The following is a 24,257-nucleotide window of genomic DNA, read 5'->3' as shown; positions in this document are numbered from 1 at the left end:
AAGCCGGGCCGAAGAAGGCTGAAATGCCAGAAACCGGTCCCCGGTAGCTTGTCTCCTTTCTGGTGAAGAATTGGCTTGGTAGTTTAGTCTGCCCTGTTCCCATGATGCACTGGGCCAGGGACAGACTGATTTGCATATAGCCAGGTTCTGAGCTGGGATGGGGCAGTGAGATAAATAACGGTGATGGATCAAGCCCTGATCTTTGGACTGGGTAAGAGTGGTCTGTTTAACTCAGACACTCTGTTCATCACCATCCCCTTTTCTAAATCGTTTTTGGCCACTATAGGTGTGGCAAGGTATACTCAGACATGAGTCCCTTTCTCACTGCTCCATCAGGATTCAAGCAAGCCGGGCCGAAGAAGGCTGAAATGCCAGAAACCGGTCCCCGGTAGCTTGTCTCCTTTCTGGTGAAGAATTGGCTTGGTAGTTTAGTCTGCCCTGTTCCCATGATGCACTGGGCCAGGGAGAGACTGATTTGCATATAGCCAGGTTCTGAGCTGGGATGGGGCAGTGAGATAAATAACGGTGATGGATCAAGCCCTGATCTTTGGACTGGGTAAGAGTGGTCTGTTTAACTCAGACACTCTGTTCATCACCACCCCCTTTTCTAAATCGTTTTTGGTCATTATAGGTGTGGCAGGGTATACTCAGACATGAGTCCCTTTCTCACTGCTCCATCAGGATTCAAGCAAGCCGGGCTGAAGAAGGCTGAAATGCCAGAAACCGGTCCCCGGTAGCTTGTCTCCTTTCTGGTGAAGAATTGGCTTGGTAGTTTAGTCTGCCCTGTTCCCATGATGCACTGGGCCAGGGACAGACTGATTTGCATATAGCCAGGTTCTGAGCTGGGATGGGGCAGTGAGATAAATAACGGTGATGGATCAAGCCCTGATCTTTGGCCTGGGTAAGAAAGGTCTGTTTAACTCAGACACTCTGTTCATCACCACCCCCTTTTCTAAATCGTTTTTGGCCACAATAGGTGTGGCAGGCTATACTCAGACATGAGTCCCTTTCTCACTGCTCCATCAGGATTCAAGCAAGCCGGGCCGAAGAAGGCTGAAATGCCAGAAACCGGTCCCCGGTAGCTTGTCTCCTTTCTAGTGAAGAATTGGCTTGGTAGTTTAGTCTGCCCTGTTCCCATGATGCACTGGGCCAGGGACAGACTGATTTGCATATAGCCAGGTTCTGAGCTGGGATGGGGCAGTGAGATAAATAACGGTGATGGATCAAGCCCTGATCTTTGGACTGGGTAAGAGTGGTCTGTTTAACTCAGACACTCTGTTCATCACCACCCCCTTTTCTAAATCGTTTTTGGCCACTATAGGTGTGGCAGGGTATACTGAGACATGAGTCCCTTTCTCACTGCTCCATCAGGATTCAAGCAAGCCGGGCCGAAGAAGGCTGAAATGCCAGAAACCGGTCCCCGGTAGCTTGTCTCCTTTCTGGTGAAGAATTGGCTTGGTAGTTTAGTCTGCCCTGTTCCCATGATGCACTGGGCCAGGGACAGACTGATTTGCATATAGTCAGGTTCTGAGCTGGGATGGGGCAGTGAGATAAATAACGGTGATGGATCAAGCCCTGATCTTTGGACTGGGTAAGAGTGGTCTTTTTTAACTCAGACACTCTGTTCATCACCACCCCCTTTTCTAAATCGTTTTTGGCCACTATAGGTGTGGCAGGGTATACTCAGACATGAGTCCCTTTCTCACTGCTCCATCAGGATTCAAGCAAGCCGGGCCGAAGAAGGCTGAAATGCCAGATACCGGTCCCCGGTAGCTTGTCTCCTTTCTGGTGAAGAATTGGCTTGGTAGTTTAGTTTGCCCTGTTCCCATGATGCACTGGGCCAGGGACAGACTGATTTGCATATAGCCAGGTTCTGAGCTGGCATGGGGCAGTGAGATAAATAACGGTGATGGATCAAGCCCTGATCTTTGGACTGGGTAAGAGTGGTCTGTTTAACTCAGACACTCTGTTCATCACCACCCCCTTTTCTAAATCGTTTTTGGCCACTATAGGTGTGGCAGGGTATACTGAGACATGAGTCCCTTTCTCACTGCTCCATCAGGATTCAAGCAAGCCGGGCCGAAGAAGGCTGAAATGCCAGAAACCGGTCCCCGGTAGCTTGTCTCCTTTCTGGTGAAGAATTGGCTTGGTAGTTTAGTCTGCCCTGTTCCCATGATGCACTGGGCCAGGGACAGACTGATTTGCATATAGCCAGGTTCTGAGCTGGGATGGGGCAGTGAGATAAATAACGGTGATGGATCAAGCCCTGATCTTTGGACTGGGTAAGAGTGGTCTGTTTAACTCAGACACTCTGTTCATCACCACCCCCTTTTCTAAATCGTTTTTGGCCACTATAGGTGTGGCAGGGTATACTCAGACATGAGTCCCTTTCTCACTGCTCCATCAGGATTCAAGCAAGCCGGGCCGAAGAAGGCTGAAATGCCAGAAACCGGTCCCCGGTAGCTTGTCTCCTTTCTGGTGAAGAATTGGCTTGGTAGTTTAGTCTGCCCTGTTCCCATAATGCACTGGGCCAGGGACAGACTGATTTGCATATAGCCAGGTTCTGAGCTGGGATGGGGCAGTGAGATAAATAACGGTGATGGATCAAGCCCTGATCTTTGGACTGGGTAAGAGTGGTCTGTTTAACTCAGACACTCTGTTCATCACCACCCCCTTTTCTAAATCGTTTTTGGCCACTATAGGTGTGGCAGGGTATACTCAGACATGAGTCCCTTTCTCACTGCTCCATCAGGATTCAAGCAAGCCGGGCCGAAGAAGGCTGAAATGCCAGAAACCGGTCCCCGGTAGCTTGTCTCCTTTCTGGTGAAGAATTGGCTTGGTAGTTTAGTCTGCCCTGTTCCCATGATGCACTGGGCCAAGGACAGACTGATTTGCATATAGCCAGGTTCTGAGCTGGGATGGGGCAGTGAGAGAAATTACGGTGATGGATCAAGCCCTGATCTTTGGACTGGGTAAGAGTGGTCTGTTTAACTCAGACACTCTGTTCATCACCACCCCCTTTTCTAAATCGTTTTTGGCCACTATAGGTGTGGCAGGGTATACTCAGACATGAGTCCCTTTCTCACTGCTCCATCAGGATTCAAGCAAGCCGGGCCGAAGAAGGCTGAAATGCCAGAAACCGGTCCCCGGTAGCTTGTCTCCTTTCTGGTGAAGAATTGGCTTGGTAGTTTAGTCTGCCCTGTTCCCATGATGCACTGGGCCAGGGACAGACTGATTTGCATATAGCCAGGTTTTGAGCTGGGATGGGGCAGTGAGATAAATAACGGTGATGGATCAAGCCCTGATCTTTGGACTGGGTAAGAGTGGTCTGTTTAACTCAGACACTCTGTTCATCACCACCCCCTTTTCTAAATCGTTTTTGGCCACTATAGGTGTGGCAGGGTATACTGAGACATGAGTCCCTTTCTCACTGCTCCATCAGGATTCAAGCAAGCCGGGCCGAAGAAGGCTGAAATGCCAGAAACCGGTCCCCGGTAGCTTGTCTCCTTTCTGGTGAAGAATTGGCTTGGTAGTTTAGTCTGCCCTGTTCCCATGATGCACTGGGCCAGGGACAGACTGATTTGCATATAGCCAGGTTCTGAGCTGGGATGGGGCAGTGAGATAAATAACGGTGATGGATCAAGCCCTGATCTTTGGACTGGGTAAGAGTGGTCTGTTTAACTCAGACACTCTGTTCATCACCACCCCCTTTTCTAAATCGTTTTTGGCCACTATAGGTGTGGCATGGTATACTCAGACATGAGTCCCTTTCTCACTGCTCCATCAGGATTCAAGCAAGCCGGGCCGAAGAAGGCTGAAATGCCAGAAACCGGTCCCCGGTAGCTTGTCTCCTTTCTGGTGAAGAATTGGCTTGGTAGTTTAGTCTGCCCTGTTCCCATGATGCACTGGGCCAGGGAGAGACTGATTTGCATATAGCCAGGTTCTGAGCTGGGATGGGGCAGTGAGATAAATAACGGTGATGGATCAAGCCCTGATCTTTGGACTGGGTAAGAGTGGTCTGTTTAACTCAGACACTCTGTTCATCACCACCCCCTTTTCTAAATCGTTTTTGGCCACTATAGGTGTGGCAGGGTATACTCAGACATGAGTCCCTTTCTCACTGCTCCATCAGGATTCAAGCAAGCCGGGCTGAAGAAGGCTGAAATGCCAGAAACCGGTCCCCGGTAGCTTGTCTCCTTTCTGGTGAAGAATTGGCTTGGTAGTTTAGTCTGCCCTGTTCCCATGATGCACTGGGCCAGGGACAGACTGATTTGCATATAGCCAGGTTCTGAGCTGGGATGGGGCAGTGAGATAAATAACGGTGATGGATCAAGCCCTGATCTTTGGACTGGGTAAGAGTGGTCTGTTTAACTCAGGCACTCTGTTCATCACCACCCCCTTTTCTAAATCGTTTTTGGCCACAATAGGTGTGGCAGGGTATACTCAGACATGAGTCCCTTTCTCACTGCTCCATCAGGATTCAAGCAAGCCGGGCCGAAGAAGGCTGAAATGCCAGAAACCGGTCCCCGGTAGCTTGTCTCCTTTCTGGTGAAGAATTGGCTTGGTAGTTTAGTCTGCCCTGTTCCCATGATGCACTGGGCCAGGGACAGACTGATTTGCATATAGCCAGGTTCAGAGCTGGGATGGGGCAGTGAGATAAATAACGGTGATGGATCAAGCCCTGATCTTTGGACTGGGTAAGAGTGGTCTGTTTAACTCAGACACTCTGTTCATCACCACCCCCTTTTCTAAATCGTTTTTGGCCACTATAGGTGTGGCAGGGTATACTGAGACATGAGTCCCTTTCTCACTGCTCCATCAGGATTCAAGCAAGCCGGGCCGAAGAAGGCTGAAATGCCAGAAACCGGTCCCCGGTAGCTTGTCTCCTTTCTGGTGAAGAATTGGCTTGGTAGTTTAGTCTGCCCTGTTCCCATGATGCACTGGGCCAGGGACAGACTGATTTGCATATAGCCAGGTTCTGAGCTGGGATGGGGCAGTGAGATAAATAACGGTGATGGATCAAGCCCTGATCTTTGGACTGGGTAAGAGTGGTCTGTTTAACTCAGACACTCTGTTCATCACCACCCCCTTTTCTAAATCGTTTTTGGCCACTATAGGTGTGGCAGGGTATACTCAGACATGAGTCCCTTTCTCACTGCTCCATCAGGATTCAAGCAAGCCGGGCCGAAGAAGGCTGAAATGCCAGAAACCGGTCCCCGGTAGCTTGTCTCCTTTCTGGTGAAGAATTGGCTTGGTAGTTTAGTCTGCCCTGTTCCCATGATGCACTGGGCCAGGGACAGACTGATTTGCATATAGCCAGGTTCTGAGCTGGGATGGGGCAGTGAGATAAATAACGGTGATGGATCAAGCCCTGATCTTTGGACTGGGTAAGAGTGGTCTGTTTAACTCAGACACTCTGTTCATCACCACCCCCTTTTCTAAATCGTTTTTGGCCACTTTAGGTGTGGCAGGGTATACTCAGACATGAGTCCCTTTCTCACTGCTCCATCAGGATTCAAGCAAGCCGGGCCGAAGAAGGCTGAAATGCCAGAAACCGGTCCCCGGTAGCTTGTCTCCTTTCTGGTGAAGAATTGGCTTGGTAGTTTAGTCTGCCCTGTTCCCATGATGCACTGGGCCAGGGACAGACTGATTTGCATATAGCCAGGTTCTGAGCTGGGATGGGGCAGTGAGATAAATAACGGTGATGGATCAAGCCCTGATCTTTGGACTGGGTAAGAGTGGTCTGTTTAACTCAGACACTCTGTTCATCACCACCCCCTTTTCTAAATCGTTTTTGGCCACTATAGGTGTGGCAGGGTATACTCAGACATGAGTCCCTTTCTCACTGCTCCATCAGGATTCAAGCAAGCCGGGCCGAAGAAGGCTGAAATGCCAGAAACCGGTCCCCGGTAGCTTGTCTCCTTTCTGGTGAAGAATTGGCTTGGTAGTTTAATCTGCCCTGTTCCCATGATGCACTGGGCCAGGGACAGACTGATTTGCATATAGCCAGGTTCTGAGCTGGGATGGGGCAGTGAGATAAATAACGGTGATGGATCAAGCCCTGATCTTTGGACTGGGTAAGAGTGGTCTGTTTAACTCAGACACTCTGTTCATCACCACCCCCTTTTCTAAATCGTTTTTGGCCACTATAGGTGTGGCAGGGTATACTCAGACATGAGTCCCTTTCTCACTGCTCCATCAGGATTCAAGCAAGCCGGGCCGAAGAAGGCTGAAATGCCAGAAACCGGTCCCCGGTAGCTTGTCTCCTTTCTGGTGAAGAATTGGCTTGGTAGTTTAGTCTACCCTGTTCCCATGATGCACTGGGCCAGGGACAGACTGATTTGCATATAGCCAGGTTCTGAGCTGGGATGGGGCAGTGAGATAAATAACGGTGAAGGATCAAGCCCTGATCTTTGGACTGGGTAAGAGTGGTCTGTTTAACTCAGACACTCTGTTCATCACCACCCCCTTTTCTAAATCGTTTTTGGCCACTATAGGTGTGGCAGGGTATACTCAGACATGAGTCCCTTTCTCACTGCTCCATCAGGATTCAAGCAAGCCGGGCCGAAGAAGGCTGAAATGCCAGAAACCGGTCCCCGGTAGCTTGTCTCCTTTCTGGTGAAGAATTGACTTGGTAGTTTAGTCTGCCCTGTTCCCATGATGCACTGGGCCAGGGACAGACTGATTTGCATATAGCCAGGTTCTGGGCTGGGATGGGGCAGTGAGAGAAATTACGGTGATGGATCAAGCCCTGATCTTTGGACTGGGTAAGAGTGGTCTGTTTAACTCAGACACTCTGTTCATCACCACCCCCTTTTCTAAATCGTTTTTGGCCACTATAGGTGTGGCAGGGTATACTCAGACATGAGTCCCTTTCTCACTGCTCCATCAGGATTCAAGCAAGCCGGGCCGAAGAAGGCTGAAATGCCAGAAACCGGTCCCCGGTAGCTTGTCTCCTTTCTGGTGAAGAATTGGCTTGGTAGTTTAGTCTGCCCTGTTCCCATGATGCACTGGGCCAGGGACAGACTGATTTGCATATAGCCAGGTTTTGAGCTGGGATGGGGCAGTGAGATAAATAACGGTGATGGATCAAGCCCTGATCTTTGGACTGGGTAAGAGTGGTCTGTTTAACTCAGACACTCTGTTCATCACCACCCCCTTTTCTAAATCGTTTTTGGCCACTATAGGTGTGGCAGGGTATACTCAGACATGAGTCCCTTTCTCACTGCTCCATCAGGATTCAAGCAAGCCGGGCCGAAGAAAGCTGAAATGCCAGAAACCGGTCCCCGGTAGCTTGTCTCCTTTCTGGTGAAGAATTGGCTTGGTAGTTTAGTCTGCCCTGTTCCCATGATGCACTGGGCCAGGGACAGACTGATTTGCATATAACCAGGTTCTGAGCTGGGATGGGGCAGTGAGATAAATAACGGTGATGGATCAAGCCCTGATCTTTGGACTGGGTAAGAGTGGTCTGTTTAACTCAGACACTCTGTTCATCACCACCCCCTTTTCTAAATCGTTTTTGGCCACTATAGGTGTGGCAGGGTATACTCAGACATGAGTCCCTTTCTCACTGCTCCATCAGGATTCAAGCAAGCCGGGCCGAAGAAGGCTGAAATACCAGAAACCGGTCCCCGGTAGCTTGTCTCCTTTCTGGTGAAGAATTGGCTTGGTAGTTTAGTCTGCCCTGTTCCCATGATGCACTGGGCCAGGGACAGACTGATTTGCATATAGCCAGGTTCTGAGCTGGGATGGGGCAGTGAGATAAATAACGGTGATGGATCAAGCCCTGATCTTTGGACTGGGTAAGAGTGGTCTGTTTAACTCAGACACTCTGTTCATCACCACCCCCTTTTCTAAATCGTTTTTGGCCACTATAGGTGTGGCAGGGTGTACTCAGACATGAGTCCCTTTCTCACTGCTCCATCAGGATTCAAGCAAGCCGGGCCGAAGAAGGCTGAAATGCCAGAAACCGGTCCCCTGTAGCTTGTCTCCTTTCTGGTGAAGAATTGGCTTGGTAGTTTAGTCTGCCCTGTTCCCATGATGCACTGGGCCAGGGACAGACTGATTTGCATATAGCCAGGTTCTGAGCTGGGATGGGGCAGTGAGAGAAATTACGGTGATGGATCAAGCCCTGCTCTTTGGACTGGGTAAGAGTGGTCTGTTTAACTCAGACACTCTGTTCATCACCACCCCCTTTTCTAAATCGTTTTTGGCCACTATAGGTGTGGCAGGGTATACTCAGACATGAGTCCCTTTCTCACTGCTCCATCAGGATTCAAGCAAGCCGGGCCGAAGAAGGCTGAAATGCCAGAAACCGGTCCCCGGTAGCTTGTCTCCTTTCTGGTGAAGAATTGGCTTGGTAGTTTAGTCTGCCCTGTTCCCATGATGCACTGGGCCAGGGACAGACTGATTTGCATATAGCCAGGTTTTGAGCTGGGATGGGGCAGTGAGATAAATAACGGTGATGGATCAAGCCCTGATCTTTGGACTGGGTAAGAGTGGTCTGTTTAACTCAGACACTCTGTTCATCACCACCCCCTTTTCTAAATCGTTTTTGGCCACTATAGGTGTGGCAGGGTATACTGAGACATGAGTCCCTTTCTCACTGCTCCATCAGGATTCAAGCAAGCCGGGCCGAAGAAGGCTGAAATGCCAGAAACCGGTCCCCGGTAGCTTGTCTCCTTTCTGGTGAAGAATTGGCTTGGTAGTTTAGTCTGCCCTGTTCCCATGATGCACTGGGCCAGGGACAGACTGATTTGCATATAGCCAGGTTCTGAGCTGGGATGGGGCAGTGAGATAAATAACGGTGATGGATCAAGCCCTGATCTTTGGACTGGGTAAGAGTGGTCTGTTTAACTCAGACACTCTGTTCATCACCACCCCCTTTTCTAAATCGATTTTGGTCACTATAGGTGTGGCAGGGTATACTCAGGCATGAGTCCCTTTCTCACTGCTCCATCAGGATTCAAGCAAGCCGGGCCGAAGAAGGCTGAAATGCCAGAAACCGGTCCCCGGTAGCTTGTCTCCTTTCTGGTGAAGAATTGGCTCGGTAGTTTAGTCTGCCCTGTTCCCATGATGCACTGGGCCAGGGACAGACTGATTTGCATATAGCCAGGTTCTGAGCTGGGATGGGGCAGTGAGATAAATAACGGTGATGGATCAAGTCCTGATCTTTGGACTGGGTAAGAGTGGTCTGTTTAACTCAGACACTCTGTTCATCACCACCCCCTTTTCTAAATCGTTTTTGGCCACTATAGGTGTGGCAGGGTATACTCAGACATGAGTCCCTTTCTCACTGCTCCATCAGGATTCAAGCAAGCCGGGCCGAAGAAGGCTGAAATGCCAGAAACCGGTCCCCGGTAGCTTGTCTCCTTTCTGGTGAAGAATTGGCTTGGTAGTTTAGTCTGCCCTGTTCCCATGATGCACTGGGCCAGGGAGAGACTGATTTGCATATAGCCAGGTTCTGAGCTGGGATGGGGCAGTGAGATAAATAACGGTGATGGATCAAGCCCTGATCTTTGGACTGGGTAAGAGTGGTCTGTTTAACTCAGACACTCTGTTCATCACCACCCCCTTTTCTAAATCGTTTTTGGCCACTATAGGTGTGGCAGGGTATACTCAGACATGAGTCCCTTTCTCACTGCTCCATCAGGATTCAAGCAAGCCGGGCTTAAGAAGGCTGAAATGCCAGAAACCGGTCCCCGGTAGCTTGTCTCCTTTCTGGTGAAGAATTGGCTTGGTAGTTTAGTCTGCCCTGTTCCCATTATGCACTGGGCCAGGGACAGACTGATTTGCATATAGCCAGGTTCTGAGCTGGGATCGGGCAGTGAGATAAATAACGGGGATGGATCAAGCCCTGATCTTTGGACTGGGTAAGAGTGGTCTGTTTAACTCAGGCACTCTGTTCATCACCACCCCCTTTTCTAAATCGTTTTTGGCCACAATAGGTGTGGCAGGGTATACTCAGACATGAGTCCCTTTCTCACTGCTCCATCAGGATTCAAGCAAGCCGGGCCGAAGAAGGCTGAAATGCCAGAAACCGGTCCCCGGTAGCTTGTCTCCTTTCTGGTGAAGAATTGGCTTGGTAGTTTAGTCTGCCCTGTTCCCATGATGCACTGGGCCAGGGACAGACTGATTTGCATATAGCCAGGTTCTGAGCTGGGATGGGGCAGTGAGATAAATAACGGTGATGGATCAAGCCCTGATCTTTGGACTGGGTAAGAGTGGTCTGTTTAACTCAGACACTCTGTTCATCACCACCCCCTTTTCTAAATCGTTTTTGGCCACTATAGGTGTGGCAGGGTATACTGAGACATGAGTCCCTTTCTCACTGCTCCATCAGGATTCAAGCAAGCCGGGCCGAAGAAGGCTGAAATGCCAGAAACCGGTCCCCGGTAGCTTGTCTCCTTTCTGGTGAAGAATTGGCTTGGCAGTTTAGTCTGCCCTGTTCCCATGATGCACTGGGCCAGGGACAGACTGATTTGCATATAGCCAGGTTCTGAGCTGGGATGGGGCAGTGAGATAAATAACGGTGATGGATCAAGCCCTGATCTTTGGACTGGGTAAGAGTGGTCTGTTTAACTCAGACACTCTGTTCATCACCACCCCCTTTTCTAAATCGTTTTGGCCACTATAGGTGTGGCAGGGTATACTCAGACATGAGTCCCTTTCTCACTGCTCCATCAGGATTCAAGCAAGCCGGGCCGAAGAAGGCTGAAATGCCAGAAACCGGTCCCCGGTAGCTTGTCTCCTTTCTGGTGAAGAATTGGCTTGGTAGTTTAGTCTGCCCTGTTCCCATGATGCACTGGGCCAGGGACAGACTGATTTGCATATAGCCAGGTTCTGAGCTGGGATGGGGCAGTGAGATAAATAACGGTGATGGATCAAGCCCTGATCTTTGGACTGGGTAAGAGTGGTCTGTTTAACTCAGACACTCTGTTCATCACCTCCCCCTTTTCTAAATCGTTTTTGGCCACTTTAGGTGTGGCAGGGTATACTCAGACATGAGTCCCTTTCTCATTGCTCCATCAGGATTCAAGCAAGCCGGGCCGAAGAAGGCTGAAATGCCAGAAACCGGTCCCCGGTAGCTTGTCTCCTTTCTGGTGAAGAATTGGCTTGGTAGTTTAGTCTGCCCTGTTCCCATGATGCACTGGGCCAGGGACAGACTGATTTGCATATAGCCGGGTTCTGAGCTGGGATGGGGCAGTGAGATAAATAACGGTGATGGATCAAGCCCTGATCTTTGGACTGGGTAAGAGTGGTCTGTTTAACTCAGACACTCTGTTCATCACCACCCCCTTTTCTAAATCGTTTTTGGCCACTATAGGTGTGGCAGGGTATACTCAGACATGAGTCCCTTTCTCACTGCTCCATCAGGATTCAAGCAAGCCGGGCCGAAGAAGGCTGAAATGCCAGAAACCGGTCCCCGGTAGCTTGTCTCCTTTCTGGTGAAGAATTGGCTTGGTAGTTTAGTCTGCCCTGTTCCCATGATGCACTGGGCCAGGGACAGACTGATTTGCATATAGCCAGGTTCTGAGCTGGGATGGGGCAGTGAGATAAATAACGGTGATGGATCAAGCCCTGATCTTTGGACTGGGTAAGAGTGGTCTGTTTAACTCAGACACTCTGTTCATCACCACCCCCTTTTCTAAATCGTTTTTGGCCACTATAGGTGTGGCAGGGTATACTCAGACATGAGTCCCTTTCTCACTGCTCCATCAGGATTCAAGCAAGCCGGGCCGAAGAAGGCTGAAATGCCAGAAACCGGTCCCCGGTAGCTTGTCTCCTTTCTGGTGAAGAATTGGCTTGGTAGTTTAGTCTGCCCTGTTCCCATGATGCACTGGGCCAGGGACAGACTGATTTGCATATAGCCAGGTTCTGAGCTGGGATGGGGCAGTGAGAGAAATTACGGTGATGGATCAAGCCCTGATCTTTGGACTGGGTAAGAGTGGTCTGTTTAACTCAGACACTCTGTTCATCACCACCCCCTTTTCTAAATCGTTTTTGGCCACTATAGGTGTGGCAGGGTATACTCAGACATGAGTCCCTTTCTCACTGCTCCATCAGGATTCAAGCAAGCCGGGCCGAAGAAGGCTGAAATGCCAGAAACCGGTCCCCGGTAGCTTGTCTCCTTTCTGGTGAAGAATTGGCTTGGTAGTTTAGTCTTCCCTGTTCCCATGATGCACTGGGCCAGGGACAGACTGATTTGCATATAGCCAGGTTCTGAGCTGGGATGGGGCAGTGAGATAAATAACGGTGATGGATCAAGCCCTGATCTTTGGACTGGGTAAGAGTGGTCTGTTTAACTCAGACACTCTGCTCATCACCACCCCCTTTTCTAAATCGTTTTTGGCCACTATAGGTGTGGCAGGGTATACTCAGACATGAGTCCCTTTCTCACTGCTCCATCAGGATTCAAGCAAGCCGGGCCGAAGAAGGCTGAAATGCCAGAAACCGGTCCCCGGTAGCTTGTCTCCTTTCTGGTGAAGAATTGGCTTGGTAGTTTAGTCTGCCCTGTTCCCATGATGCACTGGGCCAGGGACAGACTGATTTGCATATAGCCAGGTTCTGAGCTGGGATGGGGCAGTGAGATAAATAACGGTGATGGATCAAGCCCTGATCTTTGGACTGGGTAAGAGTGGTCTGTTTAACTCAGACACTCTGTTCATCACCACCCCCTTTTCTAAATCGTTTTTGGCCACTATAGGTGTGGCAGGGTATACTCTGACATGAGTCCCTTGCTCACTGCTCCATCAGGATTCAAGCAAGCCGGGCCGAAGAAGGCTGAAATGCCAGAAACCGGTCCCCGGTAGCTTGTCTCCTTTCTGGTGAAGAATTGACTTGGTAGTTTAGTCTGCCCTGTTCCCATGATGCACTGGGCCAGGGACAGACTGATTTGCATATAGCCAGGTTCTGAGCTGGGATGGGGCAGTGAGAGAAATTACGGTGATGGATCAAGCCCTGATCTTTGGACTGGGTAAGAGTGGTCTGTTTAACTCAGACACTCTGTTCATCACCACCCCCTTTTCTAAATCGTTTTTGGCCACTATAGGTGTGGCAGGGTATACTCAGACATGAGTCCCTTTCTCACTGCTCCATCAGGATTCAAGCAAGCCGGGCCGAAGAAGGCTGAAATGCCAGAAACCGGTCCCCGGTAGCTTGTCTCCTTTCTGGTGAAGAATTGGCTTGGTAGTTTAGTCTGCCCTGTTCCCATGATGCACTGGGCCAGGGACAGACTGATTTGCATATAGCCAGGTTTTGAGCTGGGATGGGGCAGTGAGATAAATAACGGTGATGGATCAAGCCCTGATCTTTGGACTGGGTAAGAGTGGTCTGTTTAACTCAGACACTCTGTTCATCACCACCCCCTTTTCTAAATCGTTTTTGGCCACTATAGGTGTGGCAGGGTATACTCAGACATGAGTCCCTTTCTCACTGCTCCATCAGGATTCAAGCAAGCCGGGCCGAAGAAGGCTGAAAAGCCAGAAACCGGTCCCCGGTAGCTTGTCTCCTTTCTGGTGAAGAATTGGCTTGGTAGTTTAGTCTGCCCTGTTCCCATGATGCACTGGGCCAGGGACAGACTGATTTGCATATAGCCAGGTTCTGAGCTGGGATGGGGCAGTGAGATAAATAACGGTGATGGATCAAGCCCTGATCTTTGGACTGGGTAAGAGTGGTCTGTTTAACTCAGACACTCTGTTCATCACCACCCCCTTTTCTAAATCGTTTTTGGCCACTATAGGTGTGGCAGGGTATACTCAGACATGAGTCCCTTTCTCACTGCTCCATCAGGATTCAAGCAAGCCGGGCCGAAGAAGGCTGAAATACCAGAAACCGGTCCCCGGTAGCTTGTCTCCTTTCTGGTGAAGAATTGGCTTGGTAGTTTAGTCTGCCCTGTTCCCATGATGCACTGGGCCAGGGACAGACTGATTTGCATATAGCCAGGTTCTGAGCTAGGATGGGGCAGTGAGATAAATAACGGTGATGGATCAAGCCCTGATCTTTGGACTGGGTAAGAGTGGTCTGTTTAACTCAGACACTCTGTTCATCACCACCCCCTTTTCTAAATCGTTTTTGGCCACTATAGGTGTGGCAGGGTATACTCAGACATGAGTCCCTTTCTCACTGTTCCATCAGGATTCAAGCAAGCCGGGCCGAAGAAGGCTGAAATGCCAGAAACCGGTCCCCGGTAGCTTGTCTCCTTTCTGGTGAAGAATTGGCTTGGTAGTTTAGTCTGCCCTGTTCCCATGATGCACTGGGCCAGGGACAGACTGATTTGCATATAGCCAGGTTCTGAGCTGGGATGGGGCAGTGAGAGAAATTACGGTGATGGATCAAGCCCTGATCTTTGGACTGGGTAAGAGTGGTCTGTTTAACTCAGACACTCTGTTCATCACCACCCCCTTTTCTAAATCGTTTTTGGCCACTATAGGTGTGGCAGGGTATACTCAGACATGAGTCCCTTTCTCACTGCTCCATCAGGATTCAAGCAAGCCGGGCCGAAGAAGGCTGAAATGCCAGAAACCGGTCCCCGGTAGCTTGTCTCCTTTCTGGTGAAGAATTGGCTTGGTAGTTTAGTCTGCCCTGTTCCCATGATGCACTGGGCCAGGGACAGACTGATTTGCATATAGCCAGGTTCTGAGCTGGGATGGGGCAGTGAGATAAATAACGGTGATGGATCAAGCCCTGATCTTTGGACTGGGTAAGAGTGGTCTGTTTAACTCAGACACTCTGTTCATCACCACCCCCTTTTCTAAATCGTTTTTGGCCACTATAGGTGTGGCAGGGTATACTCAGACATGAGTCCCTTTCTCACTGCTCCATCAGGATTCAAGCAAGCCGGGCCGAAGAAGGCTGAAATGCCAGAAACCGGTCCCCGGTAGCTTGTCTCCTTTCTGGTGAAGAATTGGCTTGGTAGTTTAGTCTGCCCTGTTCCCATGATGCACTGGGCCAGGGACAGACTGATTTGCATATAGCCAGGTTCTGAGCTGGGATGGGGCAGTGAGATAAATAACGGTGATGGATCAAGCCCTGATCTTTGGACTGGGTAAGAGTGGTCTGTTTAACTCAGACACTCTGTTCATCACCACCCCCTTTTCTAAATCGTTTTTGGCCACTATAGGTGTGGCAGGGTATACTCAGACATGAGTCCCTTTCTCACTGCTCCATCAGGATTCAAGCAAGCCGGGCCGAAGAAGGCTGAAATGCCAGAAACCGGTCCCCGGTAGCTTGTCTCCTTTCTGGTGAAGAATTGGCTTGGTAGTTTAGTCTGCCCTGTTCCCATGATGCACTGGGCCAGGGACAGACTGATTTGCATATAGCCAGGTTCTGAGCTGGGATGGGGCAGTGAGAGAAATTACGGTGATGGATCAAGCCCTGATCTTTGGACTGGGTAAGAGTGGTCTGTTTAACTCAGACACTCTGTTCATCACCACCCCCTTTTCTAAATCGTTTTTGGCCACTATAGGTGTGGCAGGGTATACTCAGACATGAGTCCCTTTCTCACTGCTCCATCAGGATTCAAGCAAGCCGGGCCGAAGAAGGCTGAAATGCCAGAAACCGGTCCCCGGTAGCTTGTCTCCTTTCTGGTGAAGAATTGGCTTGGTAGTTTAGTCTGCCCTGTTCCCATGATGCACTGGGCCAGGGACAGACTGATTTGCATATAGCCAGGTTTTGAGCTGGGATGGGGCAGTGAGATAAATAACGGTGATGGATCAAGCCCTGATCTTTGGACTGGGTAAGAGTGGTCTGTTTAACTCAGACACTCTGTTCATCACCACCCCCCTTTCTAAATCGTTTTTGGCCACTATAGGTGTGGCAGGGTATACTCAGACATGAGTCCCTTTCTCACTGCTCCATCAGGATTCAAGCAAGCCGGGCCGAAGAAGGCTGAAATGCCAGAAACCGGTCCTCGGTAGCTTGTCTCCTTTCTGGTGAAGAATTGGCTTGGTAGTTTAGTCTGCCCTGTTCCCATGATGCACTGGGCCAGGGACAGACTGATTTGCATATAGCCAGGTTCTGAGCTGGGATGGGGCAGTGAGATAAATAACGGTGATGGATCAAGCCCTGATCTTTGGACTGGGTAAGAGTGGTCTGTTTAACTCAGACACTCTGTTCATCACCACCCCCTTTTCTAAATCGTTTTTGGCCACTATAGGTGTGGCAGGGTATACTCAGACATGAGTCCCTTTCTCACTGCTCCATCAGGATTCAAGCAAGCCGGGCCGAAGAAGGCTGAAATGCCAGAAACCGGTCCCCGGTAGCTTGTCTCCTTTCTGGTGAAGAATTGGCTTGGTAGTTTAGTCTGCCCTGTTCCCATGATGCACTGGGCCAGGGACAGACTGATTTGCATATAGCCAGGCTCTGAGCTGGGATGGGGCAGTGAGATAAATAACGGTGATGGATCAAGCCCTGATCTTTGGACTGGGTAAGAGTGGTCTGTTTAACTCAGACACTCTGTTCATCACCACCCCCTTTTCTAAATCGTTTTTGGCCACTATAGGTGTGGCAGGGTATATTCAGACATGAGTCCCTTTCTCACTGCTCCATCAGGATTCCAGCAAGCCGGGCCGAAGAAGGCTGAAATGCCAGAAACCGGTCCCCGGTAGCTTGTCTCCTTTCTTGTGAAGAATTGGCTTGGTAGTTTAGTCTGCCCTGTTCCCATGATGCACTGGGCCAGGGACAGACTGATTTGCATATAGCCAGGTTCTGAGCTGGGATGGGGCAGTGAGATAAATAACGGTGATGGATCAAGCCCTGATCTTTGGACTGGGTAAGAGTGGTCTGTTTAACTCAGACACTCTGTTCATCACCACCCCCTTTTCTAAATCGTTTTTGGCCACTATAGGTGTGGCAGGGTATACTCAGACATGAGTCCCTTTCTCACTGCTCCATCAGGATTCAAGCAAGCCGGGCTGAAGAAGGCTGAAATGCCAGAAACCGGTCCCCGGTAGCTTGTCTCCTTTCTGGTGAAGAATTGGCTTGGTAGTTTAGTCTGCCCTGTTCCCATGATGCACTGGGCCAGGGACAGACTGATTTGCATATAGCCAGGTTCTGAGCTGGGATGGGGCAGTGAGATAAATAACGGTGATGGATCAAGCCCTGATCTTTGGACTGGGTAAGAGTGGTCTGTTTAACTCAGACACTCTGTTCATCACCACCCTCTTTTCTAAATCGTTTTTGGCCACTATAGGTGTGGCAGGGTATACTCAGACATGAGTCCCTTTCTCACTGCTCCATCAGGATTCAAGCAAGCCGGGCCGAAGAAGGCTGAAATGCCAGAAACCGGTCCCCGGTAGCTTGTCTCCTTTCTGGTGAAGAATTGGCTTGGTAGTTTAGTCTGCCCTGTTCCCATGATGCACTGGGCCAGGGACAGACTGATTTGCATATAGCCAGGTTCTGAGCTGGGATGGGGCAGTGAGATAAATAACGGTGATGGATCAAGCCCTGATCTTTGGACTGGGTAAGAGTGGTCTGTTTAACTCAGACACTCTGTTCATCACCACCCCCTTTTCTAAATCGATTCACTAACTGTCGCTGTAGCTGTTGCTGCTGACTTATTTCATTTAACTGTCACTGTAACTGTTGCTGCTGATTTATCTCACTCTGCATCTGTGGATTTAATGATGAATTTTGAAAATTTCTGGGCGGATTCTTACATTCACGCTTCCAGTGTCCAATTTCGCCGCAATTAAAACATGGGAGCTTCTGCTTGAGCTCTTCAATATTTACATTAAATTTTGGTTTGTTAAAATTCCCTTTAAATTTGCCTTGACTCTGTTGAACATTTTTATTTTCTACGGTCGCTATTTGCTGTTCAGCTACCTTCACCTGTGCCCACATTGCTTTTTCCTTATGCTTCTTTTGCTTTGCATCTATCTCATCACCACAGTATTTTGCTTTTCTCAGAATGTCATCAACTGTAAGCGATTGCCAGCCGACAATTCCGTTTCTAATCATCTCACCAATTTCAGGTCTTAAGCCATAAACAAACCTGTATATGAAATGGCTCATGTCTTTCTCACTTAATTTTTCGTAACCACTGTATTGTTTTAATACCAGCAGTAATCTTTCATAAAATGAATGAACTGACTCTTTTGGTTGTTGATTTGTTCTGTCAATTTTAACCCAATCTACTTCTTTTGGAGCAATTTTGTTTTTCAGCCACACAATTACTTTGTCATAAAAATCCATGACATCTGCTGAAGGAGCGCCTCTTATTTTATCTCGAGCTGATTCTTCTTTGGGCCAACCTACAGAAATTTTACATTCTGTCCAAAGATCTGATGGGACAACAATGTCAAAGAATCCATCATGATCAATCCACAGAACTTTTGAAACTTTAATGAATCTGTCTACCTGATGAAGCCATTCTACTGGCTTTTCTCTCAGCCGAGAAAAATCATTTGTAAAGAGTAAAATGTCCAGCCTTGTCCATGGGACATGAACATAACCTCCGCCAGCTATTTCTCTCATAGGAAACTCATTTGCAATGGCCCACAAGCAATGCCTTGGGAGATAAAACCAAATGCCCGAAATGCGCTGAATATGCGGCGGATTTGGTGCACATGTTGTTTTCCTGTCCAATGCTTGGGAAATATTGGGAAGAAGTGGGAAAAATGTTGGTTGGTAAAAACATTCTTAGCTCCCCTATAACGGCGCCTATGGCATTATTTGGCCTACATCTGACTAATCAACCACGCCCTGCATTGGCATCAATACTAATTTCATGTGCTAAATTAATCCTAGCAAGAGCCTGGATTAGCCTTAATATACCTAACGCCATGGAATGGTGGTATTTAGTCATTGAAATCAAAACAATGGAGTGTACTCTAGCAGAATTAAGAGGCATTCGGTCGCTAAAGAAATTTGAGAAAATTTGGGGGGACTTAGATTGAACTGAATGACTTAAAGACTAACTTTGACTGACAAGTGGATTCTGCTGGTATATCTTAGCCTCTCTATTATGATATGATATTTGATTTATAGATTCCTGTGTATGTATGTGATATATTTGACCTTATTAATAGCATTTTTTTTACTTTACCTTTCTCTTCTGTATTTAATCAAACTTTTTGTAACAATTTAGTTCATCCAAATCAAATCACAGTATGATGTGAAATAATTTTGAATGTATTGTTGTCTCGTACCAGGTGAAAATAAAATAAAAATATTTTTTTAAAAAAAGGAAACTCATTTGCAATTTCCCCTCTTTCTCTGTTTTCTTCTTCTCTTTTCTTTGTCCAATTTACTCTCCATTTACTTAGTTCACCTAATCTTTTTAGAAACACAATCAATTCTTTTACATGTGTTATCCTACCTGTGGTGTTCAAATTTTCAATGTCTTTTTCAGAAGAATTCACTCTGTAATGCTTTTGCAATTGTTTCTGTCTAGTCAAATCTATTTCTAATTCAGCAGCCACTTCTTCAAATTGATCATACTTGTTTTTTGTTTTCCATTGTATACTCTTACAGATAAACAACAATTCATCATCCTGATATTGCTTTAAACTGTCAGTTCCAATTGTGCCAATAATTATTTCTTCTAAATCTGCTTTCAATTTTGCAACATCAAGTTGTTTAAATTCAGGGACATGTGGGGTTAATGGAGTCTGTGTTAAATCTGTTTTATTCATGCACTTTTCTGGAGATCCAGAATCAGAACCTGCAACAAATGGTGTCTGAACATTAGACAAACTTTGATTAAAAGTTAAATCTGGCATTGTTTTTTCTCGATGTATTTCTGATAATTCTGAATAGAATTTTTCTGCCACTTTCTGAATTTCCGCATTTAATGGAACAGTCAGAGCTGAGTGTCTATTTTCTCCTTGGTCAAAAACCGGTACAACAGGACCAATCGTTACTGGTACAGTTACTGCTTCCATCCCTTTAGTTAATTGCTGTATTAATTCTTCTTTTGTTCTCAAATATTCTGAAACTTCTGGTATATTCCCAAGTCTCTCTGTCCTTTTTACATTCCTCTGGAATTCATTTCTCTTTTTCTGGGATCTCAGGATAATTTCTATTTCCTCCTGGTGTAGTAGAATTACTTCTTGTCCCTACTCTTTCAGGTAATCTTAAAAATCTAGGTGAATTTTCATCAGATTCTCTAGGAGGTGCACTAGGAGAGGTTCATGAAGAAATTCTCGGGGTAGACTGTGAACAATCTGGCTGATAGGGTGGCGGATTACGATTTGTAATATAAATTTCTTCTAAAACTGCATCATCTAATTCTTCATCAAGATGACCTCTCTTTCGGGTATTCTTTTGACCTGGTGTTTCAGTAATCATCTCTCTTATTGGATACAAACCATCATACATATCTGCTTTTCTCCAACGACGTACTCTATCTTGATGAGTTTCCCTATTAATATCTAATTTTGGGCCTCTTGTTATTCCTCTGTTCTCTCGTTCAAGTTCCATCATTTCAACTTCCCATTCAACTAAAGCCTCAAATTGAGTAGGTCTAGGCTTTGGCACAAGAGCCATCATTTTTTCTCTCAAGTTTTTCAGAACTTTAACATTAAATGACCCATCTTCTGGCCACGCTAATACACCATCATCTTTGGTATATTGCATCCAATTTTCAAACCAAAGAACAGTATGATAACCATATTCACCTTCCATATATGCTGCGGGTGTTTTGTACTTATGAAGTAATTTTCCACCACGCGTTTCAATTTTCTTATCATGACTGAATATATTTTCAATTTTTGAAACCATGAAGGCTTCTTTCCTCTTTTCCGTACCAATAACTCATGTTTAAAACTATTTCGCTTAATTTGAAAAAGATCGTAAGTATTCCTTTGTTGTTCCGCTACTCTAGCCAATCGGTGCGCAAAACTCACTAACAAGCCAATCAGGTTAAGCCGCGTCACTACCTTGCTCAACCAATGGAAGTACTGTTTTCAGAAAGGACCAATAAGCTATCAGCTCGTTTTGGTCACGTTAACCAATCAGTACACTCGCGGTGACGTATGTTAACCAATTGCAGCGCGAACCCTGTCAAGTTTACTGCCGCTGCAGCTTCACTGTCTCCGCTCCGCAAACTCACCACTCCTTTACAAAATATTTTCACAGCGCCATTTTAAAACAATTCTTTTCAATGAAATTCAATTAGTAACTACAGAAAAACAAGCCATTTGTCTGTTTCGCTAAATAAAGTGACAGTATTTATCAATCATTCGAGTTCTCTCTCCCATGAAATAGACAACGCTATTCTCACAAAATCATTTATACAAATTCAAACGGAAAACTCTGACCATGTATGAGTAATTAACTTTGGGTAGGACTTTAACCTGCCAATAGAAAATCCTCATTCGCCAGTAAGAATAGACGACGCTTCCTTATCCTTCACTCAAGTTTGAATAAATCCTATTACTTTTTTCACAGAGAGTTTTAGAACAGGCTCCTAGTCCCTATACTCAAAGCTACAATTTCATAGGCAATCTTCACTATACATTCAACCTATCACACCTAAAATCCCTAAACTTGTGCTGTACGTCCACAACAATAGTGATATATCAATATCACTATTCTGAAACAGAACAAATGAACTGTGTAACCTCACTTGTCACACTACTCTGCCGGCAACCAACCAGGAATTTTCACACTGCTGGAAAAAACCTTTCAACTACATGTAACAACCAGAAAAAATTAACATGTTTTAGACACGTATCCTATGTATCTACATGTAACATGTCAGTTACCATAGTAACCATCCCCTGCTACCAGAGAATTGATCCAGCGGCCCTACAGAAAATCTGTCTCAAACCACACTACCCAATACCATAATACTCACCATTAATTATAAACTCTTCACAGGGCCCAAAAACGACTCAGACATATATTGGCCAACTGAATCATGTGACCTAATTAACCGGAATAAACTATTTACACTTTATATACAACTGCAGTTTGTCATCATCATATTTATAAATTTATCACGGAAACATGTATTTAAGTCACCTAGGTAATGGATTAACTAATGGTAACTAGACTCAGAATAAACAAGACCAGCTTGGCATTTTCAAAATCTATTTTATTAACTTTATTTTCAAATACAGAGCATTTTTAGTAAAGATAATCTTTTATTAGCATTTTCAAACCATCGTTTTATTTATTAAGTAAAGGTACATTAGACTGTCATTTCAAAACGAATCAGCATGAGAAGTATTAAAGCAGAATAGGTCTCATTCCCTAAATTCTATTTCCCTATCTAACTTATTAAACCTAAAGGAAAAGTCATTAGTTCTGCTTTCCTTACGTGAGTCAAAAGTCCGACAGCATCTGACGCCCTTCAGAATTCAGGAACGAGCCAGCAGCCCTCCTCCCAAGGGGCCAAGTTTTATACCTTTTCTCTATCTAAAACTAACTAAAAGAATACTTTTTGTTTGACATTCAGCGTTTTGATTGGCTGACAGCCGTCAATCTATGTGAGCTCATTGCCTTTTTCAATCCAAAATTGTGCCTATCTAAAACGTCTTTGTCCTTTGTCCACAAGCGACATTAGCTTCCGAGGATTTTGCAACATCTTATTAAATAACAGTTCACTGCTTCCTCAGCTTGGCTGTTCTGCCGCTTCCTGTCCTTGGAGTTAAACAACACAGAGCACATCTTGCACAGTTCCATTTATTGGTTCTTCTGATGAACATAAATGTGACAAACTTTTACATTCCTTAGCTGTGCTCGGCTCATCGCGACAGGATTCCAAACACCCATTTAAAAAGCTTGGCCTCAGGCCTTTTTCTTGATAACTAATATGCAAAGAAACACAAAACATTAATTAATTTGAGTAATGAAAGTCATTCTGTTACCCACCCCCTTTACTAATGTTAACCCATTAGTTTATGTTACCCAGCTTTAAGCACACGTAAGCAGCGTTTATAAAAACCTTCTTCGCATGGGCCTCAGGATTCTCCACGAGCCTTTGCCACATAAAAGAACCGACATGGACAAAAGCACATTAAAAATAAGCACATGCCATTATTTAAACAGCCGCAATTAATATTGACAAGACAAGTAGACAAAGTTAGTTTATTATTTTTTAACGTACTCGCAAATGCAACAAAGAGCACATAATGTTAAACCCTTATGTCATGAATGCATCTTATTCAAGGTTAATTAATACAATATCGTGCAAAAACTCATTATTATAATTAATTTATTATGGAAGTTTAACTTCGCGAGTCAAAACATATTTAATTTCTGAAACTCGCTTCATCACTAGCTATAGATCTCTGTGGACTTTACCGTACCCCTGCTACCTAGTGGAAATGTGCTTCTGTTCTTTTCACCATGATGAAATTGTCATGCCCCTTAATGGCATATTAACCTCCCCTATAAGTACCTAGTGTATGGTGCCTAAAGTGTACCCTGCACTAGTAAGTTAAACGTCACAAGTAGGCTGCAACAGTCTTTATGCCACCCACTGCAGAGATATGCAAACTTGACTGCAGGCCTGCCATCAGTAGCAAGGCTGTGCAGGTTTTAACTACAAATTTGACATGTCAAAATAAGTTCTTTTGAAAGGCCTAAACCCTCCTTTTAAATATTAAAAAGTAACCCCTAAGTTCCCCTTACTGTACACCAAGGCAGGGTGCTTGGTATTTAAAGAAGGACATGCAAGGTTGTAATGTTAACTATGGCCTTACAGAGGAAAAGCCCTGAAAGCCATTTTCACTGTAGCAGGGTTAGCTATTCCATGGGAAAGCATTGGGGTACAATGTTACGTTTTATACATGTTATCTCCATCTAGGCAACTGTGTTTTCGAAATCTTTGTTAAAAACCCAATTCACTGGTTAATCATGATGTGTAATAAATATTCTGAATAAATAACTTTTAAAAAGTCACCTTTGGCTTGTCTGAAGTGCCTGAAAGTAAACTCTGCATTTTGCTTTCTCCCTTTTTGCTATCCAGTAATTATCCTTTCAATGGACTTGAGTGAAGTGTGAACTTGCTTAGAGGACAAGGACAAAAGGTGTTGGATGTGGAGAGTGCTTTTTTGCCCTTGTCAGGATGGCCTTTGGGCTGGGCCTTAGGTGTTGATTAACTTCAAAGAGACCTACCTTGTCACAAGCAGATGTAGCCAACATCCAAGCCTACACCCTTCGATTTTCCCCTTTCGCCCTGACCTCCATCACGAGGGGGCACATGTTAACATCAAAGTGCCAGATCCTGCTGGAGTGTCTAGACCTGCATGACAGGCCTTCCGTGGATTTTCCACATGACATTTGAGGCTCACTTCAAAGGAATGAAA

This window comes from Lissotriton vulgaris, chromosome 4_1 (assembly GCF_964263255.1).
Source record: "Lissotriton vulgaris chromosome 4_1, aLisVul1.2, whole genome shotgun sequence".
NCBI lineage: Eukaryota > Metazoa > Chordata > Amphibia > Caudata > Salamandridae > Lissotriton > Lissotriton vulgaris.
This window is presented reverse-complemented; position numbering follows the sequence as displayed.